Source organism: Taudactylus pleione, unplaced genomic scaffold (genome assembly GCF_031769625.1).
Source record: "Taudactylus pleione unplaced genomic scaffold, aTauple2 ptg001919l, whole genome shotgun sequence".
NCBI lineage: Eukaryota > Metazoa > Chordata > Amphibia > Anura > Myobatrachidae > Taudactylus > Taudactylus pleione.
Window position 1 is genome coordinate 260,674 of NW_028286316.1, and position 20,827 is coordinate 281,500.

General features: G+C 45.2%; 1 pseudogene across 1 annotated transcript; it reads left to right on the forward strand.

Moving 5' to 3' along the window:
• The first annotated feature begins 12,620 nt into the window (after positions 1-12,620).
• On the forward strand, positions 12,621-16,466 carry LOC148436183 (uncharacterized; annotated as a pseudogene). Its single transcript, XR_015876495.1, has 2 exons — positions 12,621-12,807; positions 14,746-16,466. The product of XR_015876495.1 is annotated as an uncharacterized LOC148436183 (transcript).
• Positions 16,467-20,827: the final 4,361 nt, after the last annotated feature.

Consider the following 20,827-nt stretch of genomic DNA (forward strand, 5'->3'; position numbering starts at 1 on the left):
ACTGGGGAGGTGAGGGGATCTGGGAGTGTCACAGAAACATCACTTATATCTATAGTAATAATACAGGGACATGACTGGGGAGGTGAGGGGATCTGGGAGTGTCACAGTGACATCACATATAGCTATAGTAATAATACAGGGACATGACTGGGGAGGTAAGGTATCCTGGGATGCTCTTTCCCCTCCAATTATTTTCTCTGTGATGCACTCAGGCAGACACATTTAGGATATCATGTGAGTACATGTGAATTTTATTTTTGGACATTAGCTTCTAGAGATCCTTTATAGTAACAATTGTATTACAGGCTTAGCCTACCTCTGCCACAGTTTCTGCCATGTGTAGTGGCGGCTGGTCTGAATCCTCTTATTGATCTTACACTACAGTATCCTCTCGCTGTTTGCACTACTCTGTACAAAGCATATGAGTCATCTATGGGAGTCGGCCATAGGCAGAGGACACAGGGCCTTAGTGGCATGTGCAGATTTACACAATTTTAACAATTAACCACTAAAAATTATAACACCAAAGGGATGAATTTGTTATTTTACCTCCTAATTTATGTCTCCCCCAATACACAGGATTACACAGCAGTGAAGAGGATTTCAAGTGAGTGTGAGACACCCAGCAGCTGTCCCCGTGTGTCAGGAGGACTGAGCAGGACCCAGAGCCCCATCACGGTGCCTCCACCTCACTCACTGATACATGTGAGACACAATGTCCAGAAGATCTTGGATCTCACCAACAAGATCATTCAGCTGCTGACTGGAGAGGTGACTGCTGGGAATGGGACATTATACAGTAACATCAGGGGATGTGTCTGGGTGATGACTGGAGAGGTGACTGCTGGGAATGGGACATTATACAGTAACATCAGGGGATGTGTCTGGGTGATGACTGGAGAGGTGACTGCTGGGAATGGGACATTATACAGTAACATCAGGGGATGTGTCTGGGTGATGGCTGGAGAGGTGACTGCTGGGAATGGGACATTATACAGTAACACCAGTGGACGTGTCTGGGTGATGACTGGAGAGGTGACTGCTGGGAATGGGACATTATACAGTAACACCAGGGGATGTGTCTGGGTGATGATGGAGAGGTGACTGCTGGGAATGGGACATTATACAGTTAACACCAGGGGAAGGGTCTGGGTGATGACTGTAACATTGTGTGTGTCAGGTTCCTATAAGGTGTCGGGATGTCACTGTCTATGTCTCCATGCAGGAGGGGGAGATGTATTACACAGGGCTGTGGGGTCGGTGTTACTAATAGAGGAGTCTGACTTGAAGGTTTGGCTTCCCAACCCCACAGCCTTGGTATCAAAGCTCCTAAAGAGTGGAGAGTTTCCCAGAGCAACCAATCAGCTGTGAGCTTACATTTATCATGTACATTCTATAAAATAAAAGGTGGATGCTGATTGGATGCTATGGGCAACTTCTCTACTCGTTCACTCTTAAGAGGCTTTGATATATCTCCCCAAGGTCTCTTAGAAGCCTGGGGTCTGATTTAGACCTGTACACAAACCCGATGGTGGGTGGACGGCGCATGTACTGCGATATCACTGCCACCCCGGATTACAGTGCCCTGGACACCTTCGCCTGATTGGCAGGCTGCATCCATTTGTGGGTGGGGGCGGTGGCCATGTGGTCTTCTGTCCACATCTTCATCAGGTTTTAAGCTTTTGATACTTTTGCCTCTCAGGATGCTTCCTTTGGGCGGTAGATTCTCCTTTCTGCTCAAGAGCGTCCCCACCCTTAGGGAAAACTGCTTTACTGCCCATGGTATCCCTGTTTATCCTCATGGAGCCTGAAGAAGAAAATAAGAGTTAAGGTAGACTTACCTTAGTTAACTCTTTGTCTTCGACAGTCCACAGGTCACCCACCCTGACGCACCTTGTTTCAATGGGTAAATTTTTCTCATGGTCACTGATTACCTCATCTTTGTGACAGTGTATCTGGTGTATAAGTTTGTGCCCCTTCCATACGTTGCACAGAAGTAATCACACAGGGATACAGGAAATGTGCACATAAGGTACCAGGGGTGGTAATAAGCCCCTATACTGGAGCAGAGGTAACTTTTTGAACAAAGGAAGCACAGCCCTCAGTGAAAGAACTTAGCAGAGGCAGCTGGATGACCTCACTAGTCATTACCACTGGGATATATTATCCTCTGCTGATTCTCAGTGTGCGACACGTTCTCCACACAGCCATGTAATAAATGTATTATTATACTCACTGATAATTATATTTCTTCATAGAGACCCCATGTCAGCCTTTACAATGGGATAACATCCCTCCCCCTATAGTTTAGATAGGACATTTTCTAGGGACAGCCCACCTGCTGGTATATATCCTCACTCCTCCCCTTCCTCTGTGTCTTTCCAGTGTCTCCGTATAGTTGGTTCCTGGAAAACACTACAAGGGGAGGATATTCTGAAGGCTGCCATGGCGTCTCTATGAAGAAATGGAATTATCGGTGTGTGTAATTTGCTACTTTCTTCTCTGATCCCCCCCCATGGCAGACATCACAATGGGAAATACCAAAGCAGAATAAGGGTCGGGTCAGTAACGCCAACAAGATACTTTATCATGTCAATTTATTCAGCAAGTGCCCCGTGCAAAACATGACCCCCAAAGTGGGCGGTAGAAATATTAAGGGGTCTATGTACTAAGACTTCGAGAGAAAGAGGTAAAGTGGATGAAGATAAAGTACCAACCAATCAGCTCTTAAATGCCATTTTTCAAACAGCCTGTAAAGTGACAGGTGCTTATTGGTTGGAACTTTATCTCTCTATAAGGCTTAGTACATAGACTCATAAGAGCATAATGTTTAGAGAACATATGAATTGAAGACTATGTGGCTGCTTCACACATATCCCTCACTGAAGCTTGAGTCTTCCTCACCCATGAAGTAGCCATTGCCCTAGTTGAGTGTGCCTTCATCACAACTGGAACCTTCCGACCTTCATTTTTGCACAGGAATATGATCAGCTCTCTAATCCATCTGGAAATGGTTTTGTGGGAGCATAACCTTTTATAATTCCACCTGGAATAACCAACAAGTGTTTGAATTTTCTAATATCTTTCATTATTTCTCTGACAAGGTCCAACGTAGGTCCAACGTTTGCCATTTTTCCTCCTTTTCATTCTGAGGCTCAGGATAAAATGAGGGTAATATGATCCCTTGATTTTAATTGAAAAAGGTTACCACCTTAGGTAGAAAGGCTGGGTTTGTTCTCAATACCACCTTATCGGGCAGAACATTTAAGTAAATCAAGAATAATTATTCTCAGTGCTTGATCCATGCCTAAGCTCAATTACCACCACACCTGCTGCAGAATCATTAAGAGGTAATTACCCACCTCATACAAACACTAGACTTATACAAATATAATTCTGCGCTGGTATGATTGGTGTATTCATAACAAAATATTCATTCAATAATACATAAAATCAAGTAAGGTTGTTTTGCCCACAAAGCTTGCAGCTCACTGACAAGAAATACAATTTTCCAAGTCAGAAATTTTAATGGAACATCCTGTAAAGGTTGGAATGGATGCATCATTAGGGAATTTAAAGCCAAGTTCAAGTCCCAATGAGCTACAAAAGATTTGATGGTTGGACGGATTCTTTTAATAGCCTGGCAGAATCTTTTAATGAAATCTTCTTCTGACAGCCTTCTATCCAATAGGACACTCAATGCTGCTTGATAGGTGAAATTGTCAGACTTTTTGAAAACCTCTCATGTAGGAATTGCAAGACTTGCAGAGTTATTGGCTTGGTAACATCCTCAGCAGACCCTTTCCAGGTAATAAATCTCTTCCAGACTTTATCATTTCTTCCTTGCTTGCAGCAGGACTTGGATTACTTGGTCGGTTAGGCCTTTATCCTTCAACTGGTTCCGCCTAATCTCCATACCTTCAGAGTTTTTGTGGGTATGGGTGGTAAACTGGCCCCTGATGTAGAAGATCTGGCCTCACTGGCAGAGTCCACAGCTCCTGTACTGCCAAGTACATGGCAGTTGCAAACCACACTCTCCTTGGCCTGAAAGAAAGAATCGCCACTACCTCCACCTAGTCTTCTCATCTGTTTTAAAACTCAAGCTATTATTGGGAATGGCGGGAAGATATAACCCAGTTGGAAGTTCCATTGTATTGAGAGAGCATCCACTGCTTTTGTCTCAGGAAGATAATATTTGGAAAATAAGTTTTCTACCTTCCTGTTGAGATGTGTTGCCATCAAGTCCACATCTGACTGGCCAAATTTGTTTACAATCAATCGGAACACGTCGCCATTCATCTCCCGCTCTCCTGGAAGAAGTTAGGATGCGGGGAGGGGGAGGTTAGGTTTAGGCACTGGGGAGGGTTAGGGTAGGGGTTAGTATTACTATACTTACATATGGGTGTCAGGATTCTCACTGTTGAACTTCCACTGTCGGTATTCTGACCAGCGGCATCTTGACCGTCAGGAACTCATGGCCTATAGCTTTTAGCCTCAATTGTTGTCTGGAGGATGGAGGCAAAGAAAATCTATTCCTTCTATCTTGCGGCAGCCTGACTGATTTTTCAAAAGATGATCTCTGTGTCATAGCATCAAGTTCAGCGCTAAATAGTAAGGTACCTTCAAACGGTAATGTTGCCAGCCTATTCGTGGAATGGGCATCTGCCACCCAAGCTCGTATTCATAAAGCTCTCCTTTCTGGTACACACCAGACACTAGAGACCTTGCTGAGAAAGATGTCACATCCAGACATGCTTCACATAGAAATTCTATGGGCTTTTGCATAATCTACAAATGTCTCATTATATAAGGCTTAGAAATCTTCTCCTCTAGATCCGTATGCATATTAGAGCTCCGCAGCCTAAGGGACCTAGTTACTGAGGCTGTCGCCACTCCAGATTTTAAAGACGCCACAGAAGAAATGTGCAATCTTCTAAGAGAATTTTCCATTCTTCTGTCCATAGAACCACAAAATGTTGCACCATCTTCCCAGGGTATCGTAGTTCTAGAAGTTAATTCTGCCACAGCTGCATCTACCTTAGTCACTACACACCAATTAAGGAACTGTTCATCCCTAAAGGGATACATATGCTCTATCCAGGACAATTTTTCTTGTCTCTTATCCAAATTCTGCCACTCCTTAGAAATTAACTCTTTCATTACTTTATACACAGAAAATCATTGACCTTTTTCTATCCTATCCTCAAATAACGGATCGTGTTCCCCTGAAGGAACCACAGCTGCTGTATAATTCATGGTTTTCTAGATATTTTTTAGCATACTTTCAACCAGGTCAACATTAAACATTCTAGCTTATTCCCTTATCTCACCGGATTATTCACTGGAAATGTCACATAATTCATCTTCCAAAGGCTCCTCTGAGGAAACTGCACCATCATAATTTAGGGGGATGTAGTCAATTTACCTCCAATCAGGATGCCGGCAGTCGAAATCCCAGTGCTGGAATCCCGACATCAGTTGAGATACCGACGCCTGGAATCCTGACAGCCAGCAGCCCGATCGTAAGTATAGCGGGCCGGGTTAGTTGTTTGCCGCGGGGGAAGGTTATGTTTAGGCACCACGGGGAGGTTAGGGTTAGGCTGTGAAGAGGGGGGCTTAGGGTTATGCACCCCCAGGGGGAGTTAAGGTTAGGCACTAAGGGGCGAGGGTTAGGCACTAACCGGAAGGATTAGAGTGTGGGGTAGGGAGGGTTAGGATGCAGGAAGGAGGGTTAGGGTGTGAATGGGATGGGTTGATAGTACTTATCTGGCCCCTTTCGGGATTCTGAGCATCTGAATGCCGCTGTCGTTCTTTTCACAGCCGGCATCCCAACTGCCGGTCTCCCATACCTAACCCTAATTTAGGATAGTTTGAGATCTAGACCTTTTTTTTCATAATTCTTTGAGCATTCAAAATACAATTTAGTACATAAGAAAAAAAAAGGGTCAGAGAGACCCAATACAGACCAAATTTTATAAACAATACTAAACAAAGAAAGAAAAATAAAAGCTACTCAAAATACTTGGTAGAAAAGAGAGGGGTAAACAGAGGGTAAGAGAGGGGGGAGGGGGGAAGAGGAGACGACACATCTTCCAAATAACCAATACATATCAAACATCTTCTGGACGGTAATCATCAGTCGTTGCCCATGGGTCCCTGTACAGAGTGTGTGGAAGAAAGAGGGGGACTATACTCAGCAGTCAGCCAAGGAGTCCAAACTTGAGAAAAAACATGCCCTCGATCATGGAGGTAATAAGTTATCTCCTCCATGGTCGCAACATGCCAAATCTGATCCCTAAGTACAGAGAGGAGTGGTGGGGAGGTCTTTTTCCAATTTAGAGCGATAAGGGATTTTGCTGCTGCGAGGATGTGTGCAGCCAATTTTTTTTTTAAATTTGCCAATATTCGGGGGTGAATAGAACAATAAAAATATCCAAGGATCTTTTGAGATTGGAGCTTCCAGAAGAGAATTTAGTAGTCCATGAACCGAGTCCCAGAAGGGGACAATAATTGGACAGGTCCACCAGATATGATCATAGTGCCCCTGCAGCCACAGCCCCGCCAACAACCGGGTGAAGCAGATAGGAAAATTCTATGAAGTCTCTCAGGAGTATAATACCACCTATAATAAATTTTATATGCAGTCTCCTTGATTTTGGTTGCAATAGAACTTTGGCTATCCCCAGTCTCATGTCGCCCCAAGCCTCATCATTCGGAGGAGATCCAAGATCTGAGATCTAGACCTTTTAACACTCTGCATCCCCAAAAGCTCTTCTCTGGACACAAGTTTTCTTCATCCATTCCATTGACTCCTGAAGCTGCTTAGACTGATTAGCAATAGAAACTGGATTGTCCTCACAATCCCCACACAAAGTTTTATCCAGAGTCCCAGGAAAAACCGTATCACAGACAGCACATGTTAGGGATAAATGCTTCTCCTTAGACCCTTTTTTCTAGGTCCTAAAATTACTGCAGACACACTAACAACAACAATAAAACCTTTCTCTACCTAAAAATAACAGAGTAAAACCAAGCTATTTAGAAAAGGACTTACCACTTTTAGGCATTATAAGGCTTAAGGGGGAAGGTTCTTTATCCATTTCTTAGTTGAGGTTCAATCCAATAATTAGCTCAGTAGCAATTCACAGCCGCAACTCAGTTACTATGTTTGCTCTGTGGTAGCCGGCATCAACTCTAAAGAGGCACAGTTCCTTTGGTTAGCTGCTGCACATGCGTGACCTGACCCGCTCGGAAGTAGCAGGGAACTGCTCTGTTCATACACCCGATGTCCCGGTTCTACAGCAGCCACATGGGTAAGTCAAATAGCCACTTGAATAGAAAGTTCCAGCCCCTCCAGCGGCAGTATGGGCAGGAATCTGAAAAGGCCACGCTCCCAACACCGTAGCCATAGTCCAGGGTGACTGATGGTACAGTCCCGGCAGCACACTTTTTGGGCAGGATTCTGTAAAGGCCACACTCCCACCTGCTGTATTCTCTCCCTTGAGGTCGCATCCCGCACAGCCACGGAACACACACCTATGCTGGCTAAAAAAGGGAGGTAAACCCTGAAAGAAAAAAAATAAACTTTCCTACACAATCTACACTCACTACGATACAGAAGAAAAGACACAAAGGGAAGGAGAGGAGTGAGGCTATATACCAGCAGGTGGGCGGTCCCTAGAAAACATCCTGTCTAAACTATAGGAGGTGGAATGTTATCCCATTGTAACGGTTGCCATGGGGGATCGTAGAAAAAAATGTATTAGTATGCAGCATATGTTGCTTTATATGTATCTTTGTAGTCTTCGCTATTGTATAGCCTTTGTACGTCCTATGGTAAGGGCTGCCAAGGAGGACTAAAGGGGAAAACAGTGATTTATGTACCTGATAATTCCTATTTCTCCCAGCACTCCATGGCGGCCCAGTGTTCCCACCTATCTTGGTTCATATTATATATTTCTAGCTTGGGAAGTTTTTCAAAGACACAGGGCCTGATTCAGACGCGCTCGTAAGCGCTATGCGCTCGCGAGCGGGTCGATGTTTGGCCACTGCGCATGCGCACGCCGGAGCTGGCTCCGACGTGCGCATGTGCGAGACCCGGCTAGCAACGGGCGCTCTGTCACTACAGGTCTCGCACCAAAGCGGGGCAGCTGTCGATTTTGATTGACAGCTTGCCCCATTTTGGAGGCGGGCAGGGGGGTGGCTGGCCAAACGGAGGCGTTCCCGAAGGAACGCCTGCCATTTGGGGGCGGCCCCACTGACATCACAAGTGATGTCAGTGGGTGAGCTTCAGGCTCTAATAGAGCCGAAAGCTCACTGGGGCTTGCGGGAACGAGACCCTACCACAAGGGTCTAGTCGCTAGCCGCGATGGTCGAGACCATCACAACCATCACCTGGCCGCTCGCAATAGCTGTGGGTGGTCACCCACAGCTAAGCGAGCGGCCAGGAGGCCGCACAAAAAAAAAGAAAAACGCCAGCTCTGAATCAGGCACACAGTGTGTCAAATAACCTGGGTGTAAACTTAACCAGTGAGGTTCAGGGGAGGATTTCAATGGCAATAGCGGGCAGACATACACCAGCTGGGACCTGTATACTATCTGCAGGAGGAGCAGAACAGGGTTGTCGCACACCAGCTGGCATCTGTACACTGTATCAGCAGGAAGAGCAGAAGCGGGTAGTCACACACCAGCTGGGATCTGTACACTGTATCAGCAGGAAGAGCAGAAGCGGGTAGTCACACACCAGCTGGGATCAGTGCACTGTATCAGCAGGAGGAGCAAAAGCGGGTAGTCACACACCAGCTGGGATCTGTGCACTGTATCAGCAGGAAGAGCAGAAGCGGGTAGTCACACACCAGCTGGGATCTGTACACTGTATCAGCAGGAAGAGCAGAAGCGGGTAGTCACACACCAGCTGGGATCTGTGCACTGTATCAGCAGGAAGAGCAGAAGCGGGTAGTCACACACCAGCTGGGATCTGTGCACTGTATCAGCAGGAAGAGCAGAAGCGGGTAGTCACACACCAGCTGGGATCAGTGCACTGTATCAGCAGGAGGAGCAAAAGCGGGTAGTCACACACCAGCTGGGATCTGTGCACTGTATCAGCAGGAAGAGCAGAACAGGGTAGTCACACACCAGCTGGGATCTGTACACTGTATCAGCAGGAAGAGAAGAAGCGGGTAGTCACACACCAGCTGGGATCTGTGCACTGTATCAGCAGGAAGAGCAGAAGCGGGTAGTCACACACCAGCTGGGATCTGTGCACTGTATCAGCAGGAAGAGCAGAAGCGGGTAGTCACACACCAGCTGGGATCAGTGCACTGTATCAGCAGGAGGAGCAAAAGCGAGTAGTTGCACACCAGCTGGGATCTGTACACTGTATCAGCAGGAGGAGCAAACGCGAGCAGTCACACACCAGCTGGGATCTGTACACTGTATCAGCAGGAGGAGCAGAAGCGGGTAGTCACACACTAGCTGGGATCTGTACACTGTATCAGCAGGAAGAGCAGAAGCGGGTAGTCACACACCAGCTGGGATCTGTACACTGTATCAGCAGGAAGAGCAGAAGCGGGTAGTCACACACCAGCTGGGATCTGTGCACTGTATCAGCAGGAAGAGCAGAAGCGGGTAGTCACACACCAGCTGGGATCAGTGCACTGTATCAGCAGGAGGAGCAAAAGCGAGTAGTCACACACCAGCTGGGATCTGTCCACTGTATCAGCAGGAGGAGCAGAAGCGGGTAGTCACACACCAGCTGGGATCTGTACACTGTATCAGCAGGAAGAGCAGAAGCGGACAGTCACACACCAGCTGGGATCTGTACACTGTATCCGCAGGAAGAGCAGAAGCGGGCAGTCACACACCAGCTGGGATCTGTACACTGTATCAGCAGGAAGAGCAGAAGCGGGTAGTCACACACCAGCTGGGATCTGTGCACTGTATCAGCAGGAAGAGCAAAAGCGAGTAGTTACACACCAGCTGGGATCTGTACACTGTATCAGCAGGAGGGGCAGAAGCGGGTAGTCGCACACCAGCTGGGATCTGTACACTGTATCAGCAGGAAGAGCAGAAGCGGTTAGTCACACACCAGCTGGGATCTGTATGCTGTATAAGCAGGAGGAGCAAAAGCGGGGAGTCGCACACCAGCTGGGATCTGTACACTGTATCAGCAGGAAGAGCAGAAGCGGGTAGTCGCACACCAGCTGGGATCTGTACGCTGTATAAGCAGGAGGAGCAAAAGCGGGTAGTCGCACACCAGCTGGGATCTGTACACTGTATCAGCAGGAAGAGCAGAAGCGGGTAGTCGCACACCAGCTGCGATCTGTACACTATCAACAGGAAGAGCAGAAGTGGGTAGTCGCACGCCAGATGGGATCTGTACACTGTATCAGCAGGAGGAGCAGAAGCGGGTTGTCGCACACCAGATGGCATCTGTACACTGTATCAGCAGGAAGAGCAGAAGCAGGTAGTCACACACCAGCTGGGATCTGTACACTGTATCAGCAGGAGGAGCAGAAGCGGGTAGTCGCACACCAGCTGGGATCTGTACACTGTATCCGCAGGAAGAGCAGAAGCGGGTAGTCACACACCAGCTGGGATCTGTGCACTGTATCAGCAGGAGGAGCAGACGCGGGTAGTCACACACCAGCTGGGATCAGCTGGGATCTGTACACTGTATCAGCAGGAAGAGCAGAAGCGGGTAGTCACACACCAGCTGGGATCTGTACACTGCATCAGCAGGAAGAGCAGAAGCGGGTAGTCACACACCAGCTGGGATCTGTACACTATCAGCAGGAAGAGCAGAAGCGGGTAGTCGCACGCCAGCTGGGATCTGTACACTGTATCAGCAGGAAGAGCAAAAGCGTGTATTCGCACGCCAGCTTGGATCTGTACACTGTATCAGCAGGAAGAGCAGAAGCGGGTAGTCGCACGCCAGCTGGGATCTGTACACTGTATCAGCAGAAAGAGCAGAAGTGGGTAGTCACACACCAGCTGGGATCTGTACACTGTATCAGCAGGAAGAGCAGAAGCGGGTAGTCACCAGCTGGGATCTGTACACTGTATCAGCAGGAGGAGCAGAAGCGGGTAGTCACACACCAGTTGGGATCTGTACACAGTGCAGAAACACCAGCACTTATGGATGTTTTCCAGTTAATATAAAGTGACCATGCTCCTGTCTCCACACTCTGGCCCTCATTCAGAGGCGGTCGGAGGATGCAAGCGGTCGCTCAGAAACTGGGCGGCCGCTTGCATCCTGACCGGCCACCTCTGTTTCAGTCGTTAGGCTGTGGGTTTACACCAACAGCTCTAATGACCGCTAGGGTGATGGTCGCGATGGTCACAGACCATCGCGACCATCGGGGCTTACAACGAGACCCTAGGGTAGGATCTCACTTGTCGTAAGCCCCGGAGAGCTTCTGGCTCTGTCAGAGCCGGAAGCTCTCCACTGACATCACTAGTGATGTCAGTGGGGCCTCCCCCAAACGGAAGGCGTTCCCATGGGAACGACTCCGTTTGGGCTGCCACCCCCCCGGCCCACCTTCCAAACGGGGCGAGCTGTCAATCAACATCGACAGCTCGCCCCCTTTGGAAAGAGACCCGCTACGACTGGCGCTGTCGGTCGTAGCGGGTCTCACGCATGTGCACGAAGGAGCCGGCTCCCTCATGCGCATGCGCACTGGACAAACATCGAGGTGGCCGTGCGGTCGTAGACCATAGGGCCGCCTCTGAATGAAGCCCACTGTACCTCATAGTATCCAGTGTCCCTTAGAGGACTGAGATAGAAGGATACATAATGTAAGTATAGAAATCCAATATTTCATTTTCTGACCTGTGTGCATCTAATACACTAATATTCTTAATGGAACATACATTTTTAAAGTGTTATTATTTTATGGGTCATTTAGAGTGAAGATCTGACTGATATCAAAGTAGAAGATGTAGAGGGAGAAGAAAAGACGTATGTGACTGATATGAAGACAGAAGATATAGAGGGAGAAGAAGAGATGTATGTGACTGATATGAAGGCAGAAGATATAGGGCCTGATTCAGACCCACTCGCGAGCGGCTGTCCGCTCGAAAGTGGGTCGATGTTCTGGACTGAGCATGCGCACGACGGAGGGAGCTCCGTCGTGCGCATGCGCCAGACGCGACGAGCGAAGGAAAGTCCTTCGCTCGTTGTGTCCGATCAAAGGGGGCGTGCTGTCAATGTTGATTGACAGCACGCCCCCTTTGGTAGGCGTGCCGTGGGCGTGCCTCCCTGACGGGGGCGTTACCACGGGAACGCCTCCCCTCAAAAGCCGGCCCACTGACATCACTAGTGATGTCAGTGGGAGTGATTTTGGCTCTGATAGAGCCAAAATCACTCCGGAGCTTGCGGTTGAAAACCTCAACCGCAGGCTCCGGCTCGCAGTTTCGATGGTCGCGATGGTCACGGCCATCGCGGCCATCAAAATGCACGCTCGTATAGCCTGTGGGTGGTGACCCACAGCTATACGAGCGTCCAGGAGGACGCTCCATTTTCATGGAGACCGACCCTCATTCAGAGCGTTCGCTCTGCTCAGAGCGTACGGCTCTGAATGAGGGCCATAGAGGGAGAAGAAGAGACATATGTGACTGATATGAAGGCAGAAGATATAGATGGAGAAGAAGAGATGTATGTGACTGATATCAAAGTAGAAGATATTGAGGGAGAAGAAAAGACGTATGTGACTGATATAAAGGCAGAAAATATAGAGGGAGAAGAAGAGACGTATGTGAGAAGTGATCAGCAGTGTAAGGAGGAAATCCCTACAGATATCAGCACAGGTGAGTAATAAACACTTATTACAGAATAGTCGCATTCTCTGCACCATGATATAGTGTTCAGTTAGATTTTAACCATCTTATTATATGTGTGGAGTTTGTGTGTTCTACCCGTTTTGAGTGGATTTCCTTTCAAATCCCCCAAAAATACTGGTATGTTAATTGACTTCTCACACAATGCACCTGTGTGTTCGGGTATTTAGATAGTAAGCTCCAATGTGTGTGGGACATGTGAATAACTACATATCTTGCATATAGCACTAAGATTGGCTTATTATAAGTAAACATGAATAATAATTCAGTCACTACAATCTCTTATTCTACACCCTCCTCTGCCCCTATTATAATCCTGCTTTCCTCCCTTACATCATGTCACTGTGTGTTACCAGACCAGAGATCTGACCAGTCTCCTCCCCACACTCTCTGGTGTATCTCATACATCAGGAGCCATCAGCCCCTATTATACTCTTGCTCTCCCCCTCACATCATGTCACTGTGTTACCAGCCCAGAGATCTGACCAGTCTCCTCCCCACACTCTCTGGTGTATCTTATACATCAGGAGCCATCAGCCCCTATTATACTCTTGCTCTCCCCCTCACATCATGTCACTGTATGTTACCAGCCCAGAGATCTGACCAGTCTCCACCTCACACTCTCTGGTGTATCTCATACATCAGGAGCCATCAGCACCTATTATACTCCTGCTCTCCCCCTCACATCATGTCACTGTGTGTTACCAACCCAGATATCTGACCAGTCTCCTCTCCACTCTCTCCGATGTATCTTGTATATCAGTACATGGGATGTCACTAAAATGATAAAATCACTGGCTAAGGTAATGAGACCCCATGATCCTTCTCATGCACAGATACATGTAATAGCCATTATCTTCCTTGAGTAATATGTGACTGATTTTCAATGTGCTGCATACTACACATCACAATGCACACGTCACATGAACTCCACCTTCTCACACACTCACACACACACACACACAGAGCTATAACCACACACCCGTCATTGCACAATGGCTTCCTCCAGTCTCTCTGCTTAGATGCTCTGTACTGTTGCGCTTTATCTGCTGACCTGTCTCTGAATCCTGCTCTGTCCTTCTGTTTTGCTTTTTCTGCTGTTGCCCGTCTGTGCTCTGCGCCTTTCTAGTACCCTGTCCCTCTGCCTCCCCCACTTTACACCTGTGCCATTCCCCTACACTGTTCTGCTGCCTCCCCCGCTCTGTGCCTTGCGCCATTCCGTTACCCTGTCCTGCTGCCTCCTCCACTCTGTGCCCTGTGCTATTCCCCTACCCTGTGCTGCTGCCCCCCGCTCTGTGCCGCCATCATTCTGTGTTGCTCTGTCCTATCGCTCTCCTTCCCTCTCAGCGGTTATATACAGTGACTCATTACCCTAATTTAGTAACATGACTCTGGTGGGGCTACTCTCCCTGAGGATGACCAGAGGACCATATAGAGGCTGATTTTGCTACATATATATCCTGGGGAACTTTGTGTAGTGACGCAGTTGGTGATTAGCCCACATGTTTCCCGTGTGTATGTGTGAGGGTGGTCTAGATGGATATTGTGGTTCACCACCGTCACTGGCTAATGAGGCTTCCTGCTCTGTGATGATGGCTAGGGAACGTTACCCAGCAAAGTCTGCATTTGGGGTGAGATTTCCATTGGTGATGTACCATCTTCATATCTATGTGGAGTTTGTATGTTTTTCCTTCAAACCCTCCAAAAATCATAGTGGTAGGTTGCTTGGCTTCTGACACAAAATTATCTTAGTGTGGGTACATGTGTATCCATGTGGTAGGGATTCTAGATTTTAAACTCCACTGGGGCAGGGACTGATGTGAACGGACAAATATTCTTTGTAAAGTGCTGTGTAATGTGTGTGAGCTGTATAAAGATCTCATAATACATTTATTGTATTCCCAGCAGATGGACGCACAAGCAGGAATGACTTGGAGGGAGATCTCATCTTGTCTACAGATATTAAGATAGAAGATAACATCACACAGGAATCTCCAGGAGACAAATCAGTTATACTTAATAAACATCCAGTACCTCACAGTGCAGATATATCATCTGATCCCTCTAATCACGAGGACTGTTCTCCTGATACCTCAGCTTTTGTTACACATAGTGCAGCTCATACACCTGCTACAGTGTTTCCCTGTTCTGAGTGTGGGAAATGTTTTACATGTAAATTGTTTCTTGTTACACATCAGAGAAGTCACACAGGTAAGAAACTATTTCCATGTTCTGAATGTGGGAAATGTTTTACACGGAAATCACATCTTTTTATACATCAGAGAAGTCACACAGGTGAGAAACCATTTCCATGCTCTTGAGTGTGGGAAATGTTTTACACAGAAATCACATCTTGTTAGACATCACACAAATGAGAAGCAATTTCCATGCTCTGAGTGTGGGAAATATTTTACACGGAAATCATATCTTGTTAGACATGAGAGAATTCACACAGGTGAGAAACCATTTCCATGTTCTGAATTTGGGAAATATTTTACACGGAAATCAGGTCTTGTTATACATCAGAGATGTCACACAGGTGAGAAGCCATTTCCATGTTCTGAATGTGGGAAATGTTTTACACAGAAATCAGATCTTGTTACACATCAGAGAAGTCACACAGGTGAGAAACCATTTCCATGCTCTGAGTGTGGAAAATGTTTTACACTAAAAACACATCTTGTTAGACATCACCTGTCACAAAGGAGAAAAGCATTTTTCTGAGCTGATACAAAACAGGGTTGTAGCAACACTCCAACCACACAGTAACAGTTTAAGTTATCCATCCGCAGATAATTGGGATGTGTGTCAATATAAAAAGAGGAGGGCTATACAGTGCTAGAGAAATCTAAACAATGATACATAATTAATATAGGGCTTGATAAAGATGCAATAAAAATTTATAGTATTTAATAGTAACACCCCTAGGGGCAGTGACAGATTTCGCTGTCTGTGTCATCAGTAGTTGATCTGGTTGTGCTAACTGAATTCGCTTCACTAAGATGGTTTCAACTAATCAATCAAACTCATCACTATCACCTGATATCTCTGTGGTCTTCTAGACTAGATAGACAAGAGTCACCTGGTCCTACCGACCACCAAGATATGTTATAATCCTCTGTGTGACTTCACTTATGTGATTTTATACCTTTTTGTTTATATGTGTATGTATGTATATTATTTATTTATTATCAGTTACTTATATAGCGCGCACACATATTCTGGAACGCTTTACAAAGAATATTTGGCCATTCACATCAGTGGATATTACACTATATTCCCTACCATTTGCTCACACACTAGAGTTCATTTTGTTTGGAGCCAATTAACCTATCAGTATATTTTTGGAAATTTGGGAGGAACCCGGAGTACCCGGAGAAGACCACGCAATCACAGGGAGAATATACAAACTCCACACAGTTATGGCCGTAGTGAGAATTGAACCCAGAATATACAACCTCCACACAGTTAGGGCCGTATTAAGAATTGAAGCCATGACCTCAGTGCTGTGAGGCAGTAATGCTAACCATTACACCATCTGTGTATGTATATATTATATATCAGTATGATTCCATATTCGAATATACCAAGATATTTTACGGGAGGTTGTCATTATGCCTAAATCTAAGCTATCCATATTCTACATAATTACAGATTAAGGCCCTCATTCAGAGCCGTACGCTCTGAGCAGAGCGCACGCTCTGAATGAGGGCCGCCCTCCATAATTATGGAGCGTCCTCCTGGACGCTCGTATAGCTGTGGGTCACCACCCACAGCCTATACGAGCGTGCAGTTTGATGGCCGCGATGGTCGTGACCATCGCGACCATCGAAACTGCGAGCAGAAGCCTGCGGTTGAGGTTTTCAACCGCAAGGCCCGGAGTGATTTTGGCTCTATCAGAGCCAAAATCACTCCAACTGACATCACTAGTGATGTCAGTGGGCCGGCTTCTGACGGTAGGCGTTCCCTTGGGAACGCCCCTGTCAGGGAGGCACGCCCACCAAAGGGGGCGTGCTGTCAATCAACATCGACAGCACGCCCCCTTTGATCAGACACAACGAGCGAAGGAAAGTCCTTCGCTCGTCGCGTCTGGCGCATGCGCACGACGGAGCTCCCTCCGTCGTGCGCATGCTCAGTGCAGACCATCGACCCACTTGCGAGCGGACAGCCGCTCGCGAGTGGGTCTGAATCAGGCCCTAAGGTTTCAATACGGACGTAGGATGAATAATAATTTAATAACTTGGTTATACTGTATATTTAATAGATCACTAAAGATTAAGGAGGGAATTCAATTAGCCACTTCTTGCTCCATAGGAAAAATCTACAAAAAGTTTTCAGCACCTCCTGAGTAGATGATAAAAAGTGCACAACTCCTATTTTAGGCCAAAAATGTCAGGACTTGGTTTAGAACCACTGGGACACCCTCCTGTATGACTAATTAGGAAAAAAGAATGTTATAATTAGCTTAATTTGGCCAATATTGACATGTTGGAAAAAGTGGGTTTAAAGTAGTGGGACAGGTTTTTTGGGGGGCTGTATGGATGGGACAGGTGTTTTTTAGTTTGCAGGTAGGCGTTACAAGCGTATTTTTAATGTTTTTTAAAAGTTGCCTATAATAATCCAAAAATATACTTATATGCATTTTTATGCCCCCCCCCCCCACCCCCCCGATGAAAGCAGAACATTTATTTTGCAGGAAGAAAAACTTACTGTCATTATTTAACTGTTTTAGAAACGTGCCTATAACAGTCATTCACCCTTTATAAGAACCCCAAATGCTTCTATTAGGGCCACTAATACACTTTTATATTATTATCCTACATCACTTTGCCTTTTTGGGGTACAGGCAGATTTACCTATTTTTTTCTTATAATTATCCTAGCAAAATACCTGAAAGATTATCACGTGTGTGCGGCTTTGTGACTTTTGTAATAGATTTGTGCGAATAATGGGGCGAGCATAGCAGAAAGACGAAATGATCGCACAAACGTCATGAAGTGTGCGATAACTTAACACCCGCTAAGTTAAAGCAATATCGTGAGTAATTGAATTCACCCCTAAGTCTCCGATAGGGACCTAGGATGAATATTAATTTGCTATATGTATATAATATACTGTGGTGAGAGGGGTTGTCTCTCATCTTAATTGCCCACATTCTGGTATGATCGACTCCCTCCAAGGGAGAGGAAAACAAGATTAGCACATTCTGCACCTACAAAAGAAGTTTGGAATTCCAGGTTTTCTGGGCTGCACAGCTCAAACTGGTAATATAGAATTCCGGGTTTTCCTGGTCTCCCAGAGCCACTAGGAAGTCAGCAGCATAGGAAGGGTTTAAAACTCTCACACACCTATTGCTCATTGCTCCTGGTGCTGGATAAGCTAGCCAGGCGATAGACAGGGGGTGGTGGTTAGCATTAAGTTGCCAGGACCTGGAAGGTCAAAAGGGTATGCTGGGAGAAATTGTGGCTTCAAGCCACTGCTGATTAGCACAAGGAGTGCTGAGACTTTTATGTTTGTTTTTGTTATGTGCCTGTATGTGCCCAGGCCTATCCCCATGTATGCTAAGCTGCAGTGTCTGCTACCATTAAAATGACACTGCTTTACCAAGTACCTGCCTGTCTGGTGTCCTCATTTCAATCCCCGTTGTACAATATTATACTGTAATATATATATAATATACATACAGTTCAAGGTCTGGCACTCCAATTTGCTTTCAATGCTACTGCAGGTGCCCTCACAAATACTGAGATAATAACCATAAAGGTGCGGCACTCCAGGCATAAACTAGAAATGATCACAGCTACGGAGATACTTTCTCAACATTTCAATATATTTATCATATTGTCATCAGGATAAATAAGTAACAAAACAACATACCTTATATACCTTATCCACCATGTGTAATGGTGGCTTCCAGGCTGGGATCACATTCCCGCCCCAGCAGCGTGCTCATTGTAGACGTCATCAACAAAGGACGCTACAATGATACAGAAGTGTTTACCCATCACCATGGTTACAAAGTTAAAGGAACAGCAAAATCAAGTAACATAGCTATACAAAAATATACATTGTAGCAGAGATGAGGCATAGACACCATCACTATATCTCACTCCATACAATGTAATATCATAAAACATATGTCCTATAGTTTAATGGTTACGTCGCTTCACTAAAATACACTTTGTAATTTTATTGGAAACATGAATATGGGATACTATCATTCAATCCTTTAGGGTGATGTATCCATCTCGCCTCTATAATAACTTAAGAGGGCGATTCCCACCTCTTAACGATGGAAACTCAATCATTCAATATCTGAGACTACTTAGCGCATGTTTAAATTCCTGGAAGTGGCGAGCAACAGTTTGCTCACTCCCACCACTTGTAAGTGCAGCATGAATAGCCGCTCTATGTTCTCCCATGCGTTCTTTACATTTTTGTTCAGGTTTACTGATATAGCTCAGCCCACATGGACAAATTATTCGATAAGCTACAAAAGTGGAATCACAATTAAAGTAATGTCATATTTTAAACATTTTACCCATATGGGGGTGTGCAAATGTATCCCCTGTTAATAAATATTGGCACTTAATGCATGTACATTTAAAGCAGCCTAATTTAGTTCTGCTCAGAAAGTATTGTTTCACTGCACTTTAGTTGAAATTTCAGTTTTTATTAAAATGTCTCTGAGATTATGGCCTCTGTAATAACAAGTTATTACAAGTTACATTAAATTATAATCAGACACATGAACTGCCTCATCTGAGTGGATTATAAACCAAACCTTTTTAGCCATTTTGTTGATAATATATGAAGCAGAATGGTATTTATTAACCCATGGAAATTTTGCTAGATCTTCTACTAGTCTGGTTTCTGCAATAATGTTTGTCTTTCCAGAGCGAATACTTTATTTTTACATGTAGAAAGGTTATTTCTATCATATCCCCTTTGTAGATTTTTTTTTATTAATGAGTCAATTTGAAGTTCCGCTGTGCCTATATCACTATTTATTCGTCTAATCCGAATCAACTGGGAATATTGTAAGCCATTGATAAGGCTCCCAGGGTGACAACTTTGAGCTTTCAAAAATGTGTTGCGATCGGTAGGTTTGGAATATACGGTGGTTTTAATATGCTTATCTAGAATTACAAGGTTTACATCAAGAAAATCAATATTATTACAACTAAATTGATATGTGAATTTCACTAGGCTGTCTGAGCTGTTATGATCATCTGTCAGATCACAAATAATTTGTTTATCTCCACACGAAACAAATAAGAGATCATGTATGAATCTACTAAACAGTAAAATTTGATCAACCATTTTCTTATTTGCAAAAAAATATTTGATGTTCAACTGCAAACATGAATATATTTGCATATGATGGAGCCACAGCAGAACCCATAGCGCAGCCTTGAGTTTGAAGAAAAAAATGGTCATCATACACAAAATAATTATTATTCAAAAGCAAATCAAATACATAAAGTACATTCTCAATTTGTGTCATGTCATAAGTACTTTCTTGATGTAAAAAATTCTTAACCGACATAAGGCCCATGTCATGCGGAATTATGGTATATACATTGATAACATCAATACTAAAGAACCAACATTCATCAGGAAGTTCTGATAGTGTACCCAGTTTATTCAACAAACTAGTTGTATCTAAAAGAAATGTAGGTTGTTTTTTAATTAATGGTTGAAGTAGAGAGTCCAAAAATGTCACTGTGGCTGAAGTAAAGAGCCTTAGGTATTAAACAGCTTTTTCTTACAGATGTTAGTTGGATCGCCACTAAGTTTCTTACAAACCAATGGTTCCGGTAATTGTTGCACAATTTCTTTGTTATAGTCTGCTAAATCTTGAAGCACAATTGTGCCCCCTTATCAGCAGGGCAAATTATCAGGTTATTGTTGCGTGACATATTGTTTAAGGCCTGCCGTTCCAATGGAGACAAATTAGGATGTGGTGGTGGCGGTATTATTTTCATAT